This window comes from Pleurodeles waltl, chromosome 6, assembly GCF_031143425.1.
Source record: "Pleurodeles waltl isolate 20211129_DDA chromosome 6, aPleWal1.hap1.20221129, whole genome shotgun sequence".
Lineage (NCBI taxonomy): Eukaryota > Metazoa > Chordata > Amphibia > Caudata > Salamandridae > Pleurodeles > Pleurodeles waltl.
The window spans coordinates 1,325,787,252-1,325,813,394 of NC_090445.1; the positions used below are offsets into that span (position 1 = coordinate 1,325,787,252).

The 26,143-nt window shown below is 45.2% G+C and overlaps 1 protein-coding gene across 5 annotated transcripts in view; it reads right to left on the minus strand.

Moving 5' to 3' along the window:
* Positions 1-26,143, minus strand: part of LOC138300830 (uncharacterized) — a 61,622-nt gene that overhangs the window by 20,571 nt on the left and 14,908 nt on the right. The window contains exons 2-3 of one of the 5 annotated variants that reach the window (XM_069240636.1): positions 16,368-16,573; positions 15,104-15,244 (exon numbers count right to left, since the gene is read on the minus strand). The exons of 1 other annotated variant lie outside the window; for it this stretch is intronic. The gene's annotated coding sequence lies outside the window, so the exon portion shown is untranslated. Of the gene's footprint in view, positions 1-15,103; positions 15,282-16,367; positions 16,577-26,143 lie in introns of all 5 variants that reach the window. 3 more of the 5 variants (XM_069240633.1, XM_069240634.1, XM_069240635.1) reach the window with 3 other exon arrangements.

The window sequence follows — 26,143 nt, forward strand, 5'->3', positions numbered from 1 at the left end:
GCTCTTTGGTATTAATCCGGATTTCTTCAATGACACTTCTGACCTGCAGCAACCTTTCGATCTATAGTCCATCTCCAAGTGGGAGGTGAATGAGTCTTCAGCTTGAGTTCTAAAGGTGCGTGGCCAGAAATATAGAATTGGTTGATGAATTATTTGTTGCATTTTTATCCAGAAGAATATCTACTAGCAAAAATATCAAACTGTGCGAAGAAACCATATTTTTTTTTAATTGAATCTGTACTCCCACTGTGTTCCTGCAAATTCCTTCAAAATATCCAAACTCCCTAGGTGTACATAATATTATTTACATATCTCTGCGTTTTTGCGGCATTAATGGGTTCTCTCATTGTAGATCTGTCTACTCTAGAATCTAAAAAGGTGTTGAAATCTCCTTCTATAATTATTAACTCAGAGAAGCATAAAAAGTGTGCGACTAATGTGTCAAGTGAACCATAGTATTCTATATTTGGACCACAATAACCAAGCATAACAAATAAACCTTCATTTTATCGTACCAATGACTCGACGACCTAGAGAGTCTATCACCTTGCACTATTTCAAGCTGATGTATCTGCCTCATAATGATAGCCACCCCTTTGGTACACCCAGTAGGATCGCAATACACTACTCAGCCCATTGCTCCTTTCGGGAAAAAAGCGCCATGCATCCTGGTATAATTATGTGATTCTCTTGTAATAAAATGACAGTCGCCGTTGATTCCTTTAGCTGTTGTGAAGCTTGTCTTTGCTCCCCCACACCCCTCGATTGTAGATAGTTCACATTCCATGTTAACCAATCCAGCTCCAACTACTATCTCCTACACACTTATGAAACTTGGGCTGGCTTCCAAGACACTGAGAATGAGGACTACATTTTTTTCTCCTCCACCAATGCACAACCCTTGTTCATACTGCCTGCCCTGTCCCCTCCTCTGGAAACCCTCTCTACTTTGAATAGAACTGATGTAGTGCATTGAGACACCGCGAACAACTGATCTTCCTATTGGAATGCAGTTACTACAAAATTGGTATTAGGTAGCTAGAGTTCCATCAAGTGTGTAATACAGAATTCCTTCTTCCTTAACTAAATACATGTGCATGTTTATGCACTGGACCCCTTTAATGTATGTTATTTTATGTCTACAATTGCAGCTTTACCATCTTCTACAATGTCAAGGTCAAACATTTTGTTTTCAACATTACCCATACTAAGGGAACCTCGTCTGGACCTTAGCACCTAACGGCTACAGTTCTGCTATCCTTTTACCAAACTCCCAATGTCTCTCCTAAAATCTTTCTAGGCATTTGCCTGCTAGGATTCATTTTAAAGAGATAACTGTAAACCTGTTGATTCTCATGATATAAATCAATTATAGTATCTCTTTTAATATCTTCTCTCTCAGGAGGCTTATAACGAAATCTTGAATGTTATTTCCTTCTAATCCCTCCAGGACCCGAATGAGCTTTACACTATTGCTCCCCTGAAGTGGTTCTCCAACCTTTCAAGATTCTCAACATACATTTGTTTTGGGACTTCAACTTGGAGGTTTCTTATGTATTCCTTTCCAATATCTCTTTTGTTTCCTGCAGTACATTTTCAAATATAGTGGTTCTGCTCCCAATGTAGTAATTTTGTTTTCTACAATAAGGAACATGTCTCGTGGGTCTCTTTTTTGTTTCCCTCTGAAAGTTTAAAACTACTCCTTACTTCTGCCATTACTTTTATTGGCCCTGTGCCGGGTTCTTCTGAAGTGAGGGCGTGCAAGGCCTTCTTTATTCTCTATGCCCATCTCCAGACCTCTCTATTATATAATTTTACCATCCTCGCCGATAGTGGCAAATATATCAAAACTTATTCATGAGGCTGATCTGAAGAGACACCTGATTAGTCTTTGTGCCTGTTTTATCCGACCACTGAAACCCTCTCAAAATCCTATATTGCCTTCTTATGTTCTCCTACTTCACCTGAGAAGTATGCATGTGACTCGCCTAACTTTGCTCAGAGTATAGGAAGGCTGAAGTTTTCCACCTCTCCCCTCATTTTTTTCATTTTATCTTTCTCTACAACCTCAAAAACGGTTGAGGGAAGGTGTAATTATTGTGGGCCCTATCCCTAGGTCTTCTCCACTGCTTTAAGACAGATGGGACGTTTACACACTTTGGAGCCTCAAACATTTACCTAGGGACCCTTTCTTAAGACATATTCCTAGGGGTGTTAAGTCAGATTACTAATCTCTTTCTTAATTTTGAAATACTCTCTTCACCTGCCAGTTCTTCCCCTTTTTCCCTTTAGCAGTATCTTTATCACCCCCTTGAGATCTAAGCTGGTAGTTCAATTTCATGGCCAGAGTTCGAGGGGGGGGTGGGGCTCAATGCTGGGGGAAGAGAGTTAGGCCCTCATTACAACCCCGGTGGTCGGTGTTAAAGAGGCGGTAATACCGCCAACAGGCCGGCGGAAAAAAACATGGAATCATGACCATGGCAGAAACCGCCAACACAGACAGCCACTTTAACACACCGACCGCCACGGCGGTAGAAACAAACATCACGGCGGTAATCGCCAACAGACAGGCGGAAGAAAATGTACCGCCCACTGTATTACAAGGCACCAATCCGCCAGCTTTTCCGGGGTGGTACCAACGCCAACAAAAGCATGGCGGAAACAGTACTTGGACGGAAACCACTCACCTCTCGACACCCAACGAGGAACCAGGACACCATAGAGCCCGAACTACAGGTGTTACCAACGTTGGTCTACCTCCTCTTCTACCAGGAACATCAAAGGCGGCGACGACCACGGTGAGTACTGCACCTAGCACACGGGGGGAGGAAAAAGAGAGTGACACATACACACGCAACACCCCCACCCCCACCCTCACCCACAACACCATACACACAAATACATGCATCAACATTACATATACACCCCGTAACCCTCTGGAAGAATGCAAGGACCAAATGAAATGATTGTAACGAGTGTAATCATCAAAAATCAAGATAGGGCAACAGGTTTGTAAAAGATCAATATATACAAATATGTACAGCAACTACACAAGTCCGAATAGTGTTCCATTCATTGTCCGTAGACCAATGGTCCCAAAATGCATGGGCGAAGCCCACACATGATATCTGCCTCAAAACGGAGAGAACACTGCTGGGTTATCAGGTAAAAAAAAAAACAGGCACCTCAGGAGGGAAGGGGGGGGGGCACCTCAGCCGGATGATAGGACAACGCCACTGCTCCACGAGGGGGCGCCATGCCCACTGCTTGCTCCTGGGGAGTACAAAGCCACAGTCTCTCAAGTGGGTGGTTTGCCCACTGCTTTATCCTGGGGAGGTCAAGGCCACAGTCTCTCAAGTCTTTCAAGTGGGTAGTTTGCCCACTGCTTTATCCTGGGGAGTGCAAAGCTGCAGTCTCTCAAGTCTCCACTGGTTCTGGAGGGGGCTTGGAGCCCAGAGTGCTTCATCCTGCCAAGGACTGGGGTAGTGGATGCTGTTCTCCACTGGTTCTGGAGGGGGCTTGGTGCCCAGAGTGCCTCATCCTGCCAAGGACTGGGCTAGGGGATGCTTTTCTCCACTGGTTCTGGAGGGGGCTTTGTGCCCAGAGTGCTTCATCCTGCCAAGGACTGGGGTAGTGGATGCTGTTCTCCACAGGTTCTGGAGGGGGCTTGGTGCCCAGAGTGCTTCATCCTGCCAAGGACTAGGGTAGTGGATGCTGTTCTCCACTGGTCCTGGAGGGGGCTTGGTGCCCAGAGTGCTGCACATTGTGTGTGGCAGTTCCCATTCCCTCACCTGGGTGTCAGAGCCATGAGATTTTCTGGGAACAGGTAGCATGATACTCCATGGAGGCAGAGACACACTCCACCCTGCGGCGACTTTGCCTGCCAACTGCTGGTATTGCCAGTGCTGGTTGTGGTGCCTCATGTAGTGTGTGCATGGTCGAGGACGTCTCCTGCAGCCTCGGACGACTGCCCACTGGGGATGATGTTCATGTCGGCTGTGGTGGCACTGTCTGAGCACGTCGCAGGGCAGGTGGCAGTGGTTGCGGCGGAGATGCTGCCGGTGGTGCATGTGTCAGCACCTGTGGAGGGAGACATCAGGACGTCTCCTGCAGGCTCGGACAGCTGCCCACTGGGGATGATGCTGGGAACTGTAGCAGAGGCAGCAGACGTACAGGTGGCGGTGTTTGCGGCGGTGGCCACCGCCGTACAGGTTGCTGTTCTGTCTTGAAGAAGGGGTGACACCAGTCCCACACCCGGAGGCCCCGTACCCTGAGCTGACTTTCCTTTAGCCTTAAGGTCCTTCCCCACCTTGGAAGTCGCTGCTGGGACCTTGGCACTGTCCTCTTTTGTCTTGGAGGAGGCCTTGCTGGGTGGTTGGTGCGGCTTTTCCCTACGACATGTGTGCCCCTTCTTCACCTTGGCAGGTGGTAGAATAGGGTGATCCTTGGCCTCACTAGGTGGCACACTGGCAGCCCTGATGGGTGCCGCCTGCGAGGTTACTGGACTTACAGGGACCACGGTGCTCGAGGATTTCGTGGCTGAGGTGCTGGGCTGGGATCTGGACATCCTGGCCCTAGGGGAAGGACGGGGGGGGGGGAGGTGTAGGGAAGAGGTCAATGTTAGCGAGGAATCGTTTTTTTTAGGCACACTGGGACGGGAAGGTGGAGGGGTCTGGGAGTGGAAGAAGAGGTAGTGGTTGTAGGAGGTGTACATCTGCTTAGTTTGGGTGAGGGTGAATTGGTTGGAGGCTGTTGTGAGGTGGATGGCTGTTGGGTGGGTGTGTGCCTGCGTTTGTGTAGTTTGGGAGGACGGCTCACAGACACGCTGGGAGAGGACACAGGGGACGTGTGAATGGGAGTGGGGGTGGTGATTGCATGTGAGTGGTGTGTGGTGATGGGCGTGCTGGTGATGGAGGTAGTTGCTGAGGATGTAGTGCATGCAGGTGTGAGTGGAGACGAGACTGGGTGGGAGGAGGAGGACGTGGAGGAAGGGGACACAGTGGAGGAAGTGGATGTTGATGTGTCTGCAGGGCGATGGTGCTTGTGTGAGTGCCTGTGGGATGTGTGGTGCTTATTTTGCCATGTCTACTCTTGTGTGTTGATGAGTGTGCATGCTGGTCCGATAGTGTGCTTGGGATAGGCTGAGGTAGCGGGAATAGGGTCTGGGTAGTGGAAGTTGGAGTGGGGAGGCTAGACACAGGGACAATGGCTGCCATCAGTGCTGAGGCCAGAGCCTGAAATGCTCTCTGTTGGGCTGCCACGCCAGAATGAATGCCCTCCAGGTATGCATTTGTTTGCTGCAAATGCCTCTCGACACCCTGGATGGCATTCAGAATGGTTGATTGCTCAATAGTGAGGGATCTCAGGAGGTCAATAGCATCCTCACTGAGGGCAGCAGGGCTGACTGGGGCAGGGCCTGAGGTGCCTGGGGTGAGGGAGATGCCCACCCTCCTGAGTGAGCGGGCACGGCAAACACGCTGAGGGGCTGCTGGGAGGGCGGTGCTGGTTTGGGGGGTGGCGGCTGTACCTGTTGATGCGGTGGGCACAGAGGTGCCCGCCACCGCAAGGGAGCTCCCATCAGAGGAGGAGTCACTGTCACTGGGGTCTGCTCCTGTCCCCGCCGTGGAGCTCCCCTCGCCCTCCGTCCCACTGGTGGCTTCAGACTCCATTGTTTCGCCCTCCAGGGCCAAGTGTGATGCAGCTCCCTCCTGCTCTGGTGCCAATGCTCCTCTGCCTGATGATGCTATTGCACACAAGAACAGGGAGACCACAAAAGTGGGGGGGGGGGGGGGGGGGTGGAAGACAGGAGAAAGACATGTTCAGTGCATGCAACACCACTACCGTTGGCGGACACAACAGACAGTGAGCATCCCTCTGTACTACGCCATGCCCTTATAGTTCCTAGATTAATCACATGCCCATGGGGTACAAGGCCTAAGCCCGATTGTTGCACACCTGGAAGTCACAGGAGCCTGACTAGGTGTAGATGGCACTAACCACTAGTGGGGTTGGGGTGCCACATAGCCTGCCTCACAAGGGACCTTGCCTACCAAGCTCGCTCTGGCCTAGGGGAACCCACTGCCCACCTCCCCCACCCGGACACCTCGTAATGCGCGCAGAGTCAGCTGAATGAGAGTGTACTCACCCCCATGAGGCTGCTGTGATGTCCTCAAGCGCCCATCCAACTCCGGATACGCCACAGCCAGGATCCGGAACATCAGGGGGGTCATGGTGCGATGGACACCCCTCCCATGTTGAGAGGCCATCCCCAGCTGGCCCTCCGCCATCTTCTTGCTCCAGCGGCGCAGGTTCTCCCATCTTTTACGGCAGTGGGTGCTCAGTCTGTGGTGGACCCCCAGGGTCCAGACGTCCTTGGGGATGGCACGCCAAATAGCTTTCTTCTGGTGGGCACTGACCTAGAGGAATAGTACAGGGGGAAAGGAAATTCTTTACCCGTCCAGACCGTCATACTCATTGGCCCCCGTTCCCACCCTTGCCCTGATGCACATGCACTCACCGTCCGCACATGCAGGCCTTAGCCCCCCACCAATGTATCTTCCATCCACACCACTCCAAACAGGCATTGCCCATGCAGCATGCTCACAGTGTACTCACCTGTTTGGAGGACCCCATCCACTAGTTTCTCCAACTCCTCCGAAGTGATGGCAGGGGCCCTTTCCCCAGACACATGAGCCATTGTCGCTTCCAGACACAGGTCACAGCAGCACTTGCAGTGTAAGTCCTCTCCTGTGGAAGGTCAGGTCTCAAGTGAGTGAACAGACAGAAAATGGCGGTCACGTCCGTGGCGGTGCGTACCATCACCGCCGGCGTACATCGTCATTGGCTCCTCGGACCCATAGGGTCCAATGTTAACCAATGCAGAATTACGCTGCGGTCTTCGACCGCCCACCGCAACGGTGTACAACGCCAGCGCAGTTACCTCATATCCCCTTATCCCACCTTACAGGTCAGGCAGCTGCCATTTCAGGGGGCCACATGGCATTAATAATAACTGCGTCACACCAATGTAGGCCTTGAATACACACAGTTACAGGCACATTGCGGATAAATAAATGTGTGCAAATTACATTTTGTGATTCCTCAGTGTTGGCTGACTCTCTGCTCGCTGTTCTCCTCCATAGGGCACGTCTGCTGGGGCAGGTGATGAGATGGCGGCATCTTCCGGTGTACAGACCGATGGTGGACCTGTCGACAATGGAAGAGAGACACATCATAGTCACCTACAGACTTGATCGTGCAACAATCCAGGAACTGTGTGCCCAGTTGGAGCCAGACCTGATGTCAGCTATCCGCCTTCCCACAGTGATACCCCCTCTAGTGCAGGTCCTGTCAGTACTCCATTTCCTGGCAAGTGGTTCCTTTCAAACAACAGTGGCCATTGCATCAGGGATGTCCCAGCCAATGTTCTCTAACGTGTTGTCCAGAGTGTTGTCTGCCCTGCTGAAACACATGCGCAGCTACATCGTGTTCCCTCAGGTGGAGGATTTGCCCACAGTGAAAGGTGACTTCTATGCCCTGGGTCATATCCCCAACATCATTGGTGCCATTGATGGGACACATGTGGCATTGGTACCCCCACGCAGGAGTGAACAGGTGTACAGAAACTGGAAGAGCTACCATTCTATGAATGTGCAGATGGTGGGTTTGGCAGACCAGTACATCTCCCATGTGAATGCCAAGTTTCCTGGCTCAGTGCATGACGCTTACATTTTGAGAAATAGCAGCATCCCTTATGTGATGGGGCAACTCCAGAGGCACTGAGTGTGGCTTATAGGTGAGGACAAGGACCCTATACAGTGTGAATAGGTGTCTGGGTATGGGGTTGTCCCTAAGGGTTAGTGTGTGTCTAAAAGATGTCCCTCGATATTTGCAGGTGACTCTGGGTACCCCAACCTGTCATGGCTACTGACCCCAGTGAGGAAACCCAGGACAAGGGCAGAGGAACGCTACAATGAGGCACATGGGCGAACTAGGAGGGTGACTGAATGAACCTTCGGCCTCCTGAAGGCCAGATTCCGGTGCCTCCATATGACAGGTGGTTCTCTCTACTACTCACCAAAGAAGGTGTGCCGGATCATCGTGGCCTGCTGTATGCTGCACAACCTGGCTTTGCGACGCCAGGTGCCTTTTCTGCAGAAGGATGGGCCAGATGGTGGTCTTGTGGCAGCTGTGGAGCCTGTGGACAGTGAAGAAGAGGAGGCAGAAGAGGATATCGACAACAGAAACAACATAATCATGCAATACTTCCAGTGAGACACAGGTAAGAAGATGTCACTGCCTCCCATATCTCATACTATTATTGGAGCTAGCATAAGTCTGTCTTTTACACTCAGCTATGGACCCTGACTTGTCACTTTGACTTTCCATTTCACAGATGTGGGTCCCACTTTGTGCCCTCTGCTATATTTCCTCCTGGCCTACAGCTGTGTTACATCGGTATGTGCACAAGTAAATTGACATTGCTATATTCCATGGTTATTGCAATTACACGTTTGTGAAAGCACAGACTGACTCCAGATTGTTTTGTGGTTGAAGAGTGTTTATTTCTGTGCAAATAAGTGGAGGGGGTTGTAAAATGGGCAAGGGGGATGGTGGAGGAATGTCCATGGCAGAGTCCAGTCTATTTGTTTCACAGATGCATTGTCCAAAGGGGCATAGGAAGTGGAGCAATGGCAGTTGAAGGATGGACAGGGTGACAATGTGGGACAGAAGGGTGACATTCAGGGGGGTCTCATTTCCTGGCGGGGGTCTTGGCAATGTTCTCTGTCTTGTTCCTGGATCTCAGGGACCGTTTGCGAGGTGGTTCTCCATCTGCAGGGGGTGGGGTGCTGGTGTCGTGTTCCTGTGGTGGTGCCTCTTGTCCACTAGCGCCGGCGGAGGTGGAGGGCTGTTCATCGTCCAGGCTAGTGTCAGGGGCCCCTTGTTGTGCCACAGTGTCCCTCCTGGTGTTGACAAGGTCTTGCAGCACCCCTGCAATGAAGACCAGGGTGTTGTTAATGGTCCTCCCTGATCCCCAGATAGTATTCCTCCTGCAGCCGCTGGGTCGCCTGAAACTTGGCCAGTACGGTTGCCATCGTCTCCTGGGACTGATGGTAAGCTCCCATGATGTTGGAGAGGGCCTTGTGGAGAGTGGGTTCCCTGGGCCTGTCCTCCCCCTGTTGCACAGCAGTCCTCCCAGCTTCTCTGTTTTCCTGAGCCTCTGTGCACTAAACAGTGTGCCCACTGCCCCCAGGTCCCTGATTTTCTTCGGTTGGTGGGTTTGCCTGGGTTCCCTGTAGTGGTGGTCACACTGCTGATTGACGTGTCCTGGGACAGATGGATGGGCCCGCTGGGTGGTTGCTGTGGTTTGGTGGTGTTTCCTGAGGGGGGAGGCTCTGTGGTGGCTTGTGCCAGTGTCAGGGGAACCGACTGTCCCAAGGTTCCTGATGGGCCGGGCTGGTCATCTTGATCCAGTTGTGCAGAGCTGCTGTCATCACTGTGGGTCTCTTCTGTGGGGGGACTGGATATGTCTAGTACCTCCTGTCGGTGACGTTGGGTAGGGGTCCTGCAGGGGTGTAAAGGCAGGATTATTGCATCTGTGTGTGCCATCATGTGCAATAGGTGAGTGACCCTGTACTCCAGTGCTTGCAATCTTGGCTTGGTCCTTGTGTGATATTTGGTTTGGGGTCTGTGTGGGTATCTGTAGTGGACATGCTTTGGGGATGGGTGTCCATGCTTTGTTGTTGCATGCAGGGCTTGGTATTGGGATGGGTGGGTTGTGATAGTGGGGCATATGTGAGGTGTTGGAGTGATGTGGGGGAGGGTGGGAGTATGTGATGGCATGCAGGTAGGGTGGGGGGGGGATAAGGTAGTAAAGAGTTTGCTTACCACAGTCCAGTCCTCCTGCTACTCCTGGAAGGCCCTCAGGATGCAGTATTGCCAAGACCTGCTCCTCCCATGTTGTTAGTTGTGGGGGAGGAGGTGGGGGTCCACCGCCAGTCCTCTGTAGAGCAATCTGATGTCTGGAGACCACGTAACGCACCTTCCCCCGTAGGTCGTTCCACCTCTTCCTGTTGTCATCCCGTGTTCTTGGATGCTGTCCCACTGCGTTGACCCTGTCGACAATACTGCGCCATAGCTCCATCTTCCTTCAAATGGAGGTGTGCTGCACCTGTGATCCGAATAGCTGTGGCTCTACCCTGACGATTTCCTCCACAATGACCGTGAGCTCCTCCTCAGAGAACCTGGGGTGTTGTTGAGGTGCCATGATGTGGTGTGGGTGATGTGTAAGGTGGTGTGTGTTGTGATGTGTGAGGGGATGTGTTGGTGTGTGTTGTTTGAAGTGCGTGGATGTTGTGTAAGTGATGGTGTTGTGTGTCTGTGGATGCTGGTGTTTATGGTGGTGTCTCTCTCTGGCGTGGTTTCAGAATTCTGGTAGTAAGGGTTTATGGGTGATGTGGGTGTGTGTTTTATATTGGATTGGGTGTGTGGGTGTGGTGTGTGTATGTGTGTGTATTTTGATTTGTCCAATGTGGTTGTGTTTTGTAAATGTGTGTGTATTTTGAGCGCAGCGGTGTGTACCGCCAATGGAATACCGCTGTTTAAAAACCGCTGCGTTGATTCGTGGGTCGTGATAGTGTGGGTGTATTCCTGTTGGCGTGACGGTGGAGGTTTTGTTATCGCCAGTTTATCACTGATCTTTGGTGTGGCGGACTTGTGTGGGTGTCTGGATTATGGCGGATTCCGAGCTGTGGGTCGTAATACCTGTAGCGGAATTCCGCGGCCGCAGCAGTATGTTGGCAGTCTTGTGCACGGCGGTAAGCGGGATTTACCACCAGGGTTGTAATGAGGGCCTTTGTTTGTTAAAAAAAATAAGGGGAGGTGTACCTGACATCTACAAACTGTATAATGTTTTTTTCTAGGCACACCAGCCACCAGCAGAGCTGGTTCAAGTTCCGCTGCACGAGCAGATGGAGCAGTGGGAGAAGCTGCAGCATGGATAGGCGGTGGCAGAAAATTTTAATGATTTATAAGTTATTACTAATGAACAAATGCATGGAGAAATTAATCGTAGAAAAATAATGTGCATGTTTGAAAAATTTGCCCTCGGGATATGATCACCATGTGTACTAAAACGACTGAAAATGTGCATAATAATTAAAATAGATGAGAAAAATGTAGTACTATGTCATAATGAGAAGCATAACCTCTGTTTTGTATTACTAAGTTAGCTGAACTAAAGGCCTAGTTCCACTGGGCCTTGCACACTCTGAACATGGAGAAACCGGACGCCTTGCAAAGGACTGGAAACCGCAGAATATAACCTTGACCCGTTCGAAGTTCAAGTTACTTAGCTAGAATTTTCTGTAATGTACCGGCGGACAGGAGATGATGAAGACAATTTGATACAATTATGTGTAGAGCAGGCTAAATGTACTTTCCCAGGACTTGAACAATAGAGGCACTGACTGGAGAGCCATATGCAACAATTTTGATACCTGAAGGGCCGGAAGATGAGGGCATCGCATGAAGAACCAATCCGCTTCTTGTGACTTGGAACATATGAAAATTAGTAGATTTGGTAAACAAAAACTATAGGTTAAAGTCATATCTGCTGACTGACTGACTGACCAATTAGCAATTAGTGGGATGGACTGGGAGACCCAAATAAAAAGTCATGACAAGGGGTGAGAAATCAGAGTTGCGGAGAGAAAATTGATGACGTCAGGAGATGCTGTCCGAGGTGCTGATATTGGGTTCATACTCTGTGAGCCTGATCAATAGCTGACTGATTGATGACCTGAAGACGAAGACTGACTTGTTGCTGATCCATCCTGGATAGGCAGCTATGAAAATGTGACTGACGATTTTTATGCCTTTTCTTCTAGGCGCTGTTTTATAGATTCTCACTTAGGTAGAATTTTTCCAAATTAATGTTTTCTCTCAATTGTTTTTCGCATGAAAACCCCCATGCTAATGCTAATCTTGGTTAGGTAGGCTGTTAGGGGAGACGTTGACAGTGACAATTGACTGACAAATGAAATTGCTGAACTTCATTATCAATGCTAATGTTGTAGCTTATAGAATTACCTTTCCACATATGTATTCTTAAGTGATGGTGTTTTATTAATGAATTGAATAAAATTTGAACTAACAGATGATTTAGAATTGTAAGCAGTAGGGAAATAAAAATTGTTAACTCTTCCCTGAGTAGTGGTTATTCTTGGTTAGTATGGTTTAACGTTGTTTTTCATAAAATGTTTTCTTGATTATTGATGCTAGTTATTGATGCAATAGTCACTGCATGACTAGGATACTCCATGCGATTCAAAAGGTTCATCGACCTATACGTGTCCCCTTGTAAGTTTACTTACTAAGGACCAGGAGCGCTATCACTTGTTTATTGACAATCACTATTACTCATTCTCTAGAAGAGCGATAGTTGGGTTACTTATGGCCTCTTCGACCAACACAGCAAAAGTACACAATGTATGCTAAAAATTAGAGACTTGACGGAAGGTTAAAAGAAAGAATGGGTGAAATGAGTGAAAGGAAAGGATGTGTGAATGGGTGAAAGGATTTGTGGATATTGGGTAAAAGAACGGATTGGTGAAAGGATGATTGAAAGGGTGTGGACAGTGGATACTGAATGGATGGATAACGGATTGTTTATTTTTAGTGAAAGACTGGATGAGAAAAAGTAAAGTTAAAATCATGGTGGCTATGGGTGAATATACAAAGAAGAATGAAAGGATGATTAAATAACTGCTTGGATGAATAAACAAGGGAGCTCTTCTGTAGAGGGGCAAGCTGCTCACCTACTTCGCTACCTTTGCGTTTCATTGTTATCAAAGCCATGGTTCAGATTCGGGGGTATTTTGTGTTCTAATCCCTTGACTCACAGTATTTGTTAAATGAGGCAGATATGCATCCCCCCATCATCACCATCATTTACCAAACCCCCCTCCCTGCTCATGGAATTTCACTACCCATGACTGAAGAAGTGCAGTATGGTTCAATTTGTGCCTGCAGTGTTGGCTGTGAAATGTGCGCCTGCTTCAGTTAATGAGGTATTTACAAAGGTTTCAATGCACTGCAAACCGAAAACAAGGTGTGTTTTTTCCCTTCGCCCATTAAGTCACCTCTTAGTACTTCACTCCTTTATTCTTCCCAAAGTTCTTCTGTCCCAGCCTACCACATTGAAAAATCCATACTTAGCATGCGCCATATATTTATGGCTTTCTGAAGTGTTTCCAAAATATATTTCATGGTTTCCAATAACACATTTATTTTAAGCCTGTTCAGATTTTTCCCTTTATACTTTCTTCTATACAGTGACTGAATAAGCCAAAGCTAAGGCACCCAATTAATCTATGATCAGTGACAGCCTTCTATTCTATAAATAAAGCTCTACCCACCCGCCTAATCCCTCTGCCTTGCTGTGCAGTAGACTAAGTCAAGTTTCCTTCCTTTACTGCCCAGCAAATTAATTTGCTGGAAAGAATTTCGGGTGGTGGACGGGACCAGTTAGTAAATTAGGACTGATAAGTGCCCGATTTGATTTAAAGTTTGGCATAAATAATAGTCTGTGATGAATGTGCCAAACAGAATCTATATAGCCTGTTCCTTTCCCTGTAGTGCATTGCATCTTTTTCCCCACCATCTACTTACGGCAGACAGGATAAATATATCCGCATTTTATACATGACGTGTGATGTATCTTATTTATTCATCTGCCTCTTAGGAGTCATGGTAGAAACTAAGTGAAAGGCATTTGGGAAAGAGCAGGGCAATTGGAATTAAAGATAGTTAATTGTCAACTACAACCCCCCCAGCTACTGACAGCAGCAATGTACTCGAAGCACTGGCTAGCATTCCTTCATTAATTTGGCACAACAACGTGTACTCCAAAGTGCATAATGCCTTATTCATAAATGAGAGGCTATTCAATTTTCCACTAAAAGGGACTAGGAAAGCCTTAAAAAAAAAAAAAAAAAAAAAAAAAAAAAAAATCAAAATGATTTTTTTTCATTTGGTGTTTTTCTGCCTTAATTTTTTTTAATCTTTTCTACCACACGCCCAGTACTTTTTATGTGAGGCATGTGTGGGTAAACAAATGAAATTGGCCCTGTGACTCTCCTAATCATAATCACATCAAATTCCAATGTACAGAGGGGACCAGCAATGTAGTGCTATTATGCCATCACTACCTACTCGTGAAGAAGAGTTTGTTGAGAGCATTGTTCGCAATATGTCTTTATTTTTCTCGATATAGATACTCCTGCTGGATGACCACCAACCAGGCAAGAGACAGTGACCTGTCTGCTGCAGTAGAGGATGGAAAACATTCAGGTCGAATACCAGCGCCTGGTGGTCCTGGAGGAGGAAGAGGGTGAAATAGCTGTCTTGGACCCAGGGCCCAGCTCAGCCGCATGCCAGCCCCAGCCTCCCAGCAACTACACCACTGGCGCCGCCACCAGCTGTCAGGGTCCCCGACTGCACCTGCTGCTGCCCCCTCCCGCTCTGACCATAACGAGGAGCAGACAGACCGCATAGAAAGCTGGCTTGCCAGGATAAAGCAAAGTCTGGACTAGCTCCAGACCCATATATAGACAGTGCCCTCTTCTGAGACCTTTTTCAATTTTTTGTTTTTGGTGGGAGAGACAAGTCGTGGGTGGAGAGGGAGTTGGGACTGGGTTTTTAAAAATGTTTCATATTGGACCTTTTGGGGACAGGACTATTTGTTTGAGAAGAGTGGTGGGCTGGTTGTGTGTGGAAAGGGTGGAGTTTTGTATTTGTTAAAAATAAAAAAGGGGATAATTTATTTTACTTTATTCAAGCCTCAAATGTTTACTTTGGTGTTTTAGTTTTCACTGCTGTCTTTTAGTGTAGCCTGTTTTTTTTTAATTCTGCTAAAAAAAAGTGTACATCATTTACTTATACCCTCGATCTACTACCCTCTGCAACGATACTGACCACTAGGGGATGACTGTCATTGTCTATTTTGCTTACAAAAACCTAGATACACATAGACAACATCTTCTTCACTAGGAGTTAATTACTAACTAAACAAGTTCACTTAAATCCATAATTCTTCTCTTACTTGAATATATGAAGTAAAGGAGTTTTCTGACTGCAGGGTTTATCCCAAGGTGGCTTCTTAAGGGGTTGGTAGATAGTAGTAACAGGCCAGCGAGCTAACAGGGAAGACTGAAGGTGCCACTCCCACCTATGGGAAGTTCATCTGCAGGATTAATCAAAGGGTTATCTATCACTGTCACCTAGATTGAAAGAAAACAGAGAGTTAGTGAGTCATGTCATATATCATAACTTTAGGAAGACTGAGATCAGACTACCACAATGACCATATTTGACACAAAGATCTGATATGATAATAAAAACTAGCAATATCAGCTTCTTCTGAGCAATGGTGGGAAGCTAGTATTTAAAAACTAAACTTAGGAAATGAAATAATGGAGGCAGGAGAAGTGGGCTCAGAGTCATGAGTGGCTGGACAAGGTTAAGCGTTTACGCAACACACAAGGTATGAAAGAAGATGTTGATGGGACGGGAGTGGAATATTGCTCAGGTAATAGAAAGTTATGCAGTGAGTTAGTGTCGCTTTCACCACATCCCTCCAGCAAGCGTGTGATCCATTTATGGTGTAAAATTAAGTCAAACCTCAATAAATCACATGGCCCGGGGAATAGGGTTAGGGGCTCGATGAATGGATAGGAAAGGGGATTTGGGTAAAAGTGTGACAAAGAAACTATACAAAAGAAACCCCAATAATATTCATCGAGCCACTGAGCAGCACACCATCAACAATCTGTTGTGGAAGGAAATGATGAAGGGATAAGTATGACACAGTAGGGTTACATGCATTGTAAACAGTCATTCTGCTCCAGAGAGACCCAATGTAGTATCTTTCTAAATCTTATGTCTTCTAGGTTTGAAAAATACAAACTATGGAAGATAGAAGTTAACCCACCCAGTTCTAAAAATTATGATTGTTAAAAGGAAAATGATACTGTATTGCCAAATTGGGCGGTACATTTCAATTCTTCTAGGAATGTCTGTCACTCTTGGGTGCCTGGCTTAACCTGTCCGGTAGGTAAGCTGGAGTTTTGAGTGTTCACTAAGTTTTGTTCGTGCAGGAGAGGACTAGGAGATGGCCTGCATACTGAAAAACAGTACCTGTATTACAGAGTAAAGGAGAAGGACAAAAGGAAGCTAGGTAAGCTTCATGAGGAGTCAAGAGTGTACAATGAAGTTTCAGAGGCAGAGCAAGAACATAAGAGGAGTTTGACATTTGAGGCAGCAATGCAGCTAACACATACTCAGCAGCACTTCCCAAGTCAACTTACCTCTCTGCAGTCCACAGAGCTGAGTGAGTACCAGGCCTCAGAGTCTTCACCATCATCATGGTTTCTCTTTGAAGTCAATACCTTTCTCCTTCCATCTGTTGAGGTAGTCCTGCCCTAAGTTCTTCCATCATCATCCTCCTCCTTCTGATGGAGTTGAGTAACTCTGTCCCAGTCCCAGACCGAGAGAGGTAGACCAGTGTAGTGCACTGCTGTTGAGGAACAAACAGAGAAACAGAACTGGTGTATTTTGTGTAGATTTGTGTTTGGTAACTAAAGTGACTGGTCTGAGGAATTAGAAAGAAAGGAAAAATAAAAAAAATAAAAAAAAATAAAAAAAAGGTGTGGACCCTACAGATAAATTTCGTTAAGTTTGAAAGACCGATCACTTTCAGTAAAAAATGATCACCCATCATCCCTCAAACATTGTAAATCATCAGAATCAGGTTTACAAATTTGCTGAACCCCCTCCCTTACTGTCTGCTAAGACATATATCAATCATCACTCAATATAACACCACTCATTGGTGCAATAGTTAGTAATCACCTTTCCCAATCCAAGCATGGTGTTTGAACAGAATATTATCTCCTCTTTAATGCTTGCAAGTGGCAACATATTGGAATTGGCACTGGCAGCCTTTTAATCAATGATCTTCTGGAGCAGCCCTGTAAGGTGAGGTTAAAAAAAAAGAAAAGATAAACAATGGCATGTGAGGAAGGCAGGCATCATCTCCAATGTCCTGAAGAGAATGTGGGGGCTTCTCCACTGTACACGGAGTAAACTACAATCCGGGCATATAACATGTGACTACAAAATGGTGGGCCACCATAAATCCGACACAGTGTTTCACTAGCATATTTTTTTTTTTGCAGAGAAAGAAAGTTCAACAAAAATAATTAATAATTTAAAAAGTAATATGGTGGCACTGGCATACTAAGTTCAAGAAGTAGAGTTTGTCCTCAAACTCAGGTGGTTTACCCAGAAGTTGGTCGGCAAACACACTTAGTTCTGAACAATCATCCTCTTCCTGTGGTGTTTCAGAAAACAGTGTAATCAGGTGGTATAAAATGCTTGTTCAATTTGATCATGGTTAACCTCTCCACGATTTGAGGTGAGAGACTGGTCCTTCTCACCGTTAACCTGCACTGAACACATGTTCAGCAGACACAATGGCTACAGGACAATCCAGATACTTTATGGCCAGCCTGATGAGTTCTGGCCATCGTCACGTTTTCCCATACCAAAACACAAATAGGTTTTGATCCACATACACCTGTTTTGGGTCATCCAGATACTCCTGGTACATCTTCTGGAGTGTCATTGGTGCTGCCACTTGCGTGACCTCTTTTGCCTTTTCGTCTGCACTGGACCTAAGACCTGCCACTTGAAAACAAGCCAATGCAGAGGTTTGGGTAAATTGTTCTGGTGCTGATGTTGCCAGTGTTCTTGCTGGTGGCTTGACTGCTGAGAGATAGGACTGCCTTCTCTGAAAGTTGAAGGTAGCACCCCAAAACTCCAGAGTGGGCTGTAAGTTTCAGTTGTTCTTCTTTCAGTTTTCCCACTTGCTCAACAAGCTACCTCTTGTATTAGTGGATCAAGTAGGGCGGCACAGATGTATTCTTTGGATGACATAATGTCATTTTGCAGCCTTACATTACAAGCCAAGTGAAAGCTTAAGCTCTCAACTAAGGCATGCGTTTCTGGGTGTTCGTTCACACCTCCGAGTGTGAACCTTTCCGACACCTTCTTTAGCTGCTCCTATAGCAGATGCAATGACGGGATAGCTTGACCCATTGTACTGTTCCCTTTGCTAACTTCCTGCGTGAAAACCTCAAAAGGGAGCACCATCTGTGTCAGACATTTGACTAGACCACATTTGTCAGCATCCATGGTCACAGCTTTCCCAATTGCATTCCCTCTTAGAATGACAGTCAATGATCCGTTTGTACTGCTCAAACAGACGTCGCAACATATAAAAGCTTGAGTTTCAATGTGTTGGCACCTCCTGTATCAGGGCTTTAACTGGAACTCTTACCATGCTTAATAATCATCAACTGCTTCTGAGCTTTAAAAGAATGGCTAAAATGAATTCAGATTTGTCTGCAGATCAGTATATTGCCGACTGTCTTATTTTTTCAGAAAGTCTTGCACAACCAGGTTGATGCAGTGCACCAAACACAGGATCCTGAAATAGCCACCATCTGCCATGGCCTTGACTACATTACTGCCATCGTCTGTGGCAACAAATCCAATTTGGAAACTTCTGGGTTACAGCCATTCAGACACCTTGCTATTAAATGTGTCCAAGATGTTTGCAGTTTTATGTGATTTCTCCATGGCGAACATGGCTACTGTTCAATGCTGCAGAACGCTCTTAAAAATTTCTTCAGGGACAAAATCTGTAGATAGCTTTTAATTTACCCGGATAAAAGAGATCCAGTGTGCAGTTATGCACATGTAATCAGTAGCCTGACAACTGTTCCACATGTCTGTTGTCAGGTAGGTAGTGTGAACAACACTGCTGCAAAACTTGCCCAATCAATTTCAGCACATTGTGATGCAGTGCTGGAACAGCAACTCGGGCAAAATAGGTCCGACTTGGAACCTTCCATTTTGGGAAAATGGCTGCCACAAACTCTAAGAATCCCACTCCTTCCACAAAAGAAAAAGGGAGGCGGTCCAGTGCTAACATTTTGTCCAGCTTCTCATTATACAAACGTGCCATTGGGTGATTGCAGTTGTAGGGCTCCTCCTGCCTAAATATGCCCGCAATTGAAGCCTGGATTTTCTTATTTTCTTTGGAGATGTGGTGCAGTCACCGAATGCTGTGGTGTCTCCATCTGACTCTGAGCCTTCCTGTGCCATTGTGAGAGCTGCTCTGTGTGAGGATGTCTCTCTCTCTTCTTCCTCACCTTCCACCATGATTTGACTAGCTGTAGATGATGTTTCTCAGCTCTCCCCACCGTCACCACTGCGACCACATTTGTTTTAGGTGCTCCTCTCACAGGATGGCTTGATATTTTTTCTATATGGGTAATCTGGCCTCTAGTACCTTAGTGTGAACCAGGCTTACCTCAATGAACACTCATGCAGCAAATGGAGCATATCGCAATGTTCTCCCTTTGTTTCTTAATTGCATAAAAACTGTTTTTTAATTTTGTTTTTAAAAAGGTCCAAACTGGGTAGGAGGACTTTCTTACTGGACCACTGCCAATGCCTGAAGAACTGATTGGTGCAGGTCTCTGCTGGGGCCTTACAAATATGGGAGTTGGCGGTGCTGTCTGTGCAGTATCCCTCAGAGCAGGTAGGATGGTAATGTCGGACTCCTGTGCGCCAGCTTCCATAATGACAGACTCGTCGACATTATCTTTCTCACCATCATCCCCTTCCATGATTCTAAGAATTTCTGTAACTTTTCTTTTCCCTTGCCTCTCCTGCACTCTGCCAGGGTCCATTCAATGTCACTATCATCATAAGTGTGGCTGGAGAAGATGGTGGAGTAGTACCCTTTCTTTTTCTTGCTGGAGATCTGGGAGCCATGGATTCTAAAAAAGGATGTTCTGCTCATCAAGAAGCCTGACCTCATGTTCTGCTCCAGTTTTGGGAAGATCTACTATTGCTGGCTGCGTCTCCTGTCTACTTTGCTCCATTTTCTGAAATGATAGCGTACTACTTTGCGAAAGGGACAAATCCATTTCAAGGCTGCTACTTGTCAGCATCACCATGATTGCAGTGGCTGCCTCACTGATAGAAAAGGTCTTGGGTTTAGTTAGATTGGAGGGGTAACGTGTGATTTTACAAAAACAAAGTCCTTAAATCCAAAGGTATATCCAGGAGACAAAGTGATCATCCACCTTGAAATCCAAGTGAAAAGTGACCAGGAGACGGACAAAGCACTTGGAGGAGATTCCTGAACAGGAACAGAAGTTGGAATCTCTGGGGCACTTCCTTCCTGTTTGAGAAAAAGGTTTTTCAATCTATAAAACAATTTGAAGGGTCCATTGGAGACGAAAGTCCACTCAAAAATCACTTTTTTACTAGATTTAGATGTATCTGGAGTAGAAAATGTACTCCAGGTGCATTTGGGCTCGCGAGCGGGACTGTCAAGGCTGCTCTTCGCGGCCGGTAGCAGTGTGAGTAAACGCAAGGTCTCAGGCGTGTGGCCAGAAACACAACGATCAAACGCAAATTCTTGTATGATCTCACTAGCGGACCAGGAGTATTGTGGCGCTCACGAGAGAGCACCAAAATCCAACTTTGTGCGCGAACAAACTCCACTCTGCGCAGGACTGAGGAATTCGGGAAATCCGCCCTACTATGCATATTCCGAAGTGCCTGAATTATGCAAACTCCACCAGTGGAGCGGAGTTCTACACCTGGGCCTACTTAGAACTTGGGACCCCAATCTCAGAAGAGGAGTTCAAAGCAACCATAAAACCCTAAGGATTAACATAACACCAGGCCCCTGCGGATTCTCAGGACGTTTTGATAACGCTTTCTCAAATAAGCTAACACCTATCTTGAGCAGTTAGCATAACTCCTTCTTGAGAACAGAGAGAGTCACCTCAAGATGGCCAAGGCTATTATTACACTAATCTATAAAAAAGAAGAGACCCCGGGCAGTGCTTCTCTTACAGGCCAAAAGCCCTTCTGAATGTTGACGTTAAAATATACACAAAAAATCTAGCCCATACATTGGAGACGGGTCTTCTATCATTCATAAACCCTGACCAATTATTTTTTATAGGAAATCACACAATAATATTAGGCAAGTCATGTAGCTTATTGTAAAATCGAATACGAAAGAGATCCCAGCACTCATGCCAATGTCCAATGGGAAAAATCATTCTATTGTGCTGACTGGTAATTTTAAGGAAAAACAATTGAAGTGACGGGACCGAAGTTTATAACTATGGACCAGGATCTGAGTGAGTCGGAAAAGGGGAATGCCCAGACCTTTTTAATTGGAGAGAGGGGATATGCCAGGGCTGCCCATTATCTCCTCTTTTGGTTTGCCCTTAGTATTGAACCTTTTGTCACTCAACTGCAAAATGAAAAAGTTGTCCAGGGATCACACTTTGACCGAGAAGAACATAAGAGCATGTTCTTCACTGATTATGTTCTCCTGACACTAACAGAACCAAGTCCCTTTCTAGAATATAGGAACATCTATGCCTTTTTGAGAAAGTGGCTGGTTTAAAAATGAATACAGCTGATATCAGAGATTCGGAACTTAACTTTTCCTTAATGTGTAATCAATGAAATTTCAGAGCAGTCCAAGATTCACTGGGCACCTAAATGGATTTTGTACCTAGGAGTAAAACTAACATAAGAGTTTTCAGACCTCTTAGGGTAAGGTCACCCTCTATTAACTCTTAGTAGATTTATGATGGAACTTACAACAGTGAGCTGACATGTCGGTTTCCTAAATGGGTAAATACCATGAGATTAATATATTGCCTCATCTTCTTTATTTGTTCCACACCTTTCCAATATAGATACCACAGACCTTTTATGCTACTCTTAAGAGTGATTCAAAAATATATCTGGGTTAGGAGACCAAGGTTAGCTTACACAGTTCTCTCTTGTTCCAGAGAGAGAGAGAGAGAGACGAGGCCTAGCCCTCTGAGATATGCAAACTTATTATAGTGCAGTACAGTTGCAAGTCTTAGCATACTGATGCTCACGCGAATCTGGAAAAACTCTGGCTACATATGGATAGAGCTATTGCAGGACTCTCAATGTGGGATCTGGGGTGGATACCTTGAGTAGACAGACCACCCAAAATTTAACTCAGCACACCCACACGAGCAACACTGACAATATGGGATGAGGTAAACAAATATCTGGAGTCCCTCTCCTTACACTCCCTGCATTATAACCCTGCTTTCACATCAGCATTACACCCACACCCCTATGATACAAAGATGGCAAGATGGCAATTGCCGCATGATGAGCAATATGTTTTGCAAGGCCATATTAAATCTTTCAACAACTGTAAACAAGATTTAGAAATCTGTGTGAGAGGACAGATTCCATTATACATCGATCTGACATTGGGTTTTATAACCTCCTAACAAAGAAGCAGGAGCTAGAGATTTATCCCTTATGAAGGAGTTTAGGCACAGAACCCCGAGTACAAAGGGAAATAGCTCCATAAGATACCAACTACTTCTTGGTGCTACCCTAGAGTCAAAGCATCCATATTAAGATAAATGAGATTCATTGCTAGGCAAATAACTTACAGATAAACAATGGACACAAATTTGTAGGGACCTTATTAAAGCCACGCATAACATCCTGGGAACGGAGGCACACTACATGCTGTTTGATTGGTATATGTATCCTGCTAAACTGCACATATTTTATCCTGTGATTACCCAATTCTGTTGGAGGAAATGTGGTTGGCTAAACAGGCACACATTTGGAGGAACTGCCCCAAGATTTTTACAGGTATGGGAAAAATACTGAGTGATGCTCTTCCTGAGACGTTTACATTCTTAGTTACTGGATCCCTGGCTATAGATGCATGCCTCATGATAGCTGATTTTTGGCGAAGTAAAGACTATCCAAACATTGCCCACTGGTGGGCACGATTTTGGACTATTATGGCCATGGAAAAACTAACTTGTCTTATAAACAAGCAGGGCAAAGATTTTTAATCAAAATGGGACCTTTTCTTGCACTACCTAACTGAGGGAATTCCCTAGGTTTCATACACTTCATGTTTGAAAACACTCAAAATGTGTTAAGCAAGGAGGTAAGGACTAGCTGATGTGCTGGTTGGAAGATGGGCAACTACTATACAACTATGTTAAGGAGCGGAAGTGAAACAGTTGGGCATTGCATGTGTTGGTTATTATTTCCACTATATTTTACTTTTTGCAGACTATTTTCTGTCTAAGGGATATCTCAAATGTGGGGGGAGCTTACCAAGATCACTGCATTTAACACTGGAATGACCTAAATGTTGAGATTTTTGCAGATAAAGTGGAATTGAGTTAGAACATCAATGTGTGGATTGGCTTAATGCGACTGTACGTATGATGTGACCTCAAAATTTGAAAAAAAAAAAATTGTAAAAAAGAAATGCTTTTGCCATTTTCCATCTCTTGGTGCACTGCGTTCTAGCAGACATAGAATAGTTTTGTGTGGCCTACCTGGATTACATTGCAGTGTTTAGAAATTCATGGGAGGATCACCTGAAGCACATAGAATTGTTGTTGCTAAGAATACTGGCGAAACTGACCATCAAGACAACCAAGCGCCAGGTGCACAAGTCCCCTGTAGTCTACCTTGGTCATCAGCTGGGTAACAGGAAGATTCTCCCGTTTTGATGCCAAGATTCCATCAGTGTTGGGGTGGGAGATGCACACTACCCATACACAATTGATAGCCTTTCTACCACTCAGGTTTTAAAATGGGAACTTTGTAACTGACTATAAGACTATAAAGGCCCCTTTAAAATCCAAGAAGCAGCAAAAGAAAATGGGGGAACTGAGGAGATATAGCTATTTGGTGTTAGATTTGTGGAACAGACAGATCACAAGCTTCTTTTTAAACAGATTAGTCCCATTTTATACAAGGGAATCCAGCCACTTTAAAGCTGCTTTCAAATAGTGTTGGTATCAGCCCAATATTATTTTGATCCAGATTAACTGAAGATTTGACTAGAGACTGACTGTTGTCTACATTATTTTTATTTTACTATTTGCAAAACAAAGTTCAATACGTAACAATTTACTGGTCAAAATTCGAACAGCGCAAAAAATAAATAATTCAATTATATGGCACATCTATAGAAAATGTATAACAGTATACACATCAAAAAACCACTTATTCAAGCATACTCAATCACACTTAGTTAAAGGAAGCATCTAGAACTAACGTAATACCTTATTTCTGTATTCATCAAAGTCATCAAGTTTGTCTTCATGGAGCCAATATTTTGAAAGTTATCGAACGTACCCATAGTTTCAATTCTTTCATGGTGGCTTTCACTGCAATCTCACATTTTGGTGTGACTCTGTCATCCAAATTCACCTGAAAAGATGTGTCTTAAAGTCCCTTTTTTAATGGAGAGTTCATCTTGCTTCATTAAATGTCTATAAAATCCATTATTCACACTCAATTGCCAGCTTAATCATTCCACTAACTGTTAAATCATATCCATTACTCTATATGTCACTTAAGTTTTTGTTGAGGGTTAATTTAGTTGTGAAATACCCCTCCTTTGTTCCCGTAGTTTTTTTTAAGTAACCGCCGCAACTCCCAGTCCTGGCCAAACAGCTCCAACGGCAGAGGTGCAGGACTCCCTATGTCATGAACCCCACCTCCAGGACTGCACCAGTGTTAAGAGCTTACCCCCTCCAAGAACGGGATAGCGAGCCCCCATGCGTTGCTGCTCCACCACCAGCCTTGACACGGCCAAAGAAAGTTTTCTTGTGGTGAGATTTTACTAACTGAAAGAAGGGAACTGTACTGAACCTGACCGTTTCTACATTCAGAAGGGGTAATCAGCACATACGCCTTGACTCATGCCTTTTCAGAGACACTATTCAGCAGCAGTAGATCTGCCTAACTCACAGAAGGAGGTGTACTGGATAAGGGTGGAGGAAGGGATAGTGAGATAAACACCAGAGGCACAATATCCCTAGTGCCAGTTGCCTGAACTGTACTTGTTCAACATTGGATGTGTGGTATTTAGTAATAAAGTACTTTTCTGTTAGGATTATGAAATAGTGGGATAGCACAAAAGTGCATGTATACACTTAAATCCCATTGCTGCTACTTTTCGTTTTAGAAATATTAGTTCCACTAACCGTACCATAAATTACTAATTATTATCATCAAAGGGTTTCAAGTCAATTAAGACTGCTAATGCTAATCTGCCTGATAATCCTAAACAATGGGTAGCATGGACAACTTTACTGAAATGACAATATACAACAGCTCACACCCTGATTTCCACTGTAGATACAATCACGAGACATGACTATTTGAGGATCTAAATATTTTTGCAAGACTCTCTAAGGAGGAATATCGTTGTCATTAATCACTAGGTGTGGATTGGAATGTATTTGTTCTACATATAGGTGTACATTTTACTATATATGAATGGTGTTTTGGAATACCATGAAGAAATATAAAGGTATACATAAAAAACTGGTATGGACCATCAATGTGGTCATACTTGCCATCAAGCTCTTGTTTGCTACTATCATATAATGCATTATAAAGGGCACCAAGCCTTTGAAAATGGAATAGGAGATTGCTGTTTTTAATGGTCTAGATAGTTGTCTCCATGTTAAATGTTTAGCATTCTAATAAATAGCCCTGAAAAAGTTCAACAGTTGTGAAAAATGTATCGGCTGGCAGTTGTGTTAAAATAAAATGATTGGTTGTCATCTATTTGGAGTCTTGACTCATCAATATTGTGAGGGAAACGAAAAACATGGAAAAAGAAGAATGCTAATTTGATTGAATTTACTTTTTGTTCTAGAATAATGTTTGTTAACCTTTTGACTTCTGTGGCCACCCACTTAATCACTATTGGTAATCGGGACCCAATGTAAACATTATTGGAACTCAAGGACCCCAACTGAATGCTACTGGGAGCCACGGATGCAGCCTAAGCAAGTTTGATGATTTGAAACAACAAACAATACAGAACATTACAGAAACAAGCATTCAAACAAATAACCAAATGGTGAAATATTTTATTTAATCTCAAACAAATATTAACAAAATAAAATTTTAATGGGAAAGTGTAATACTG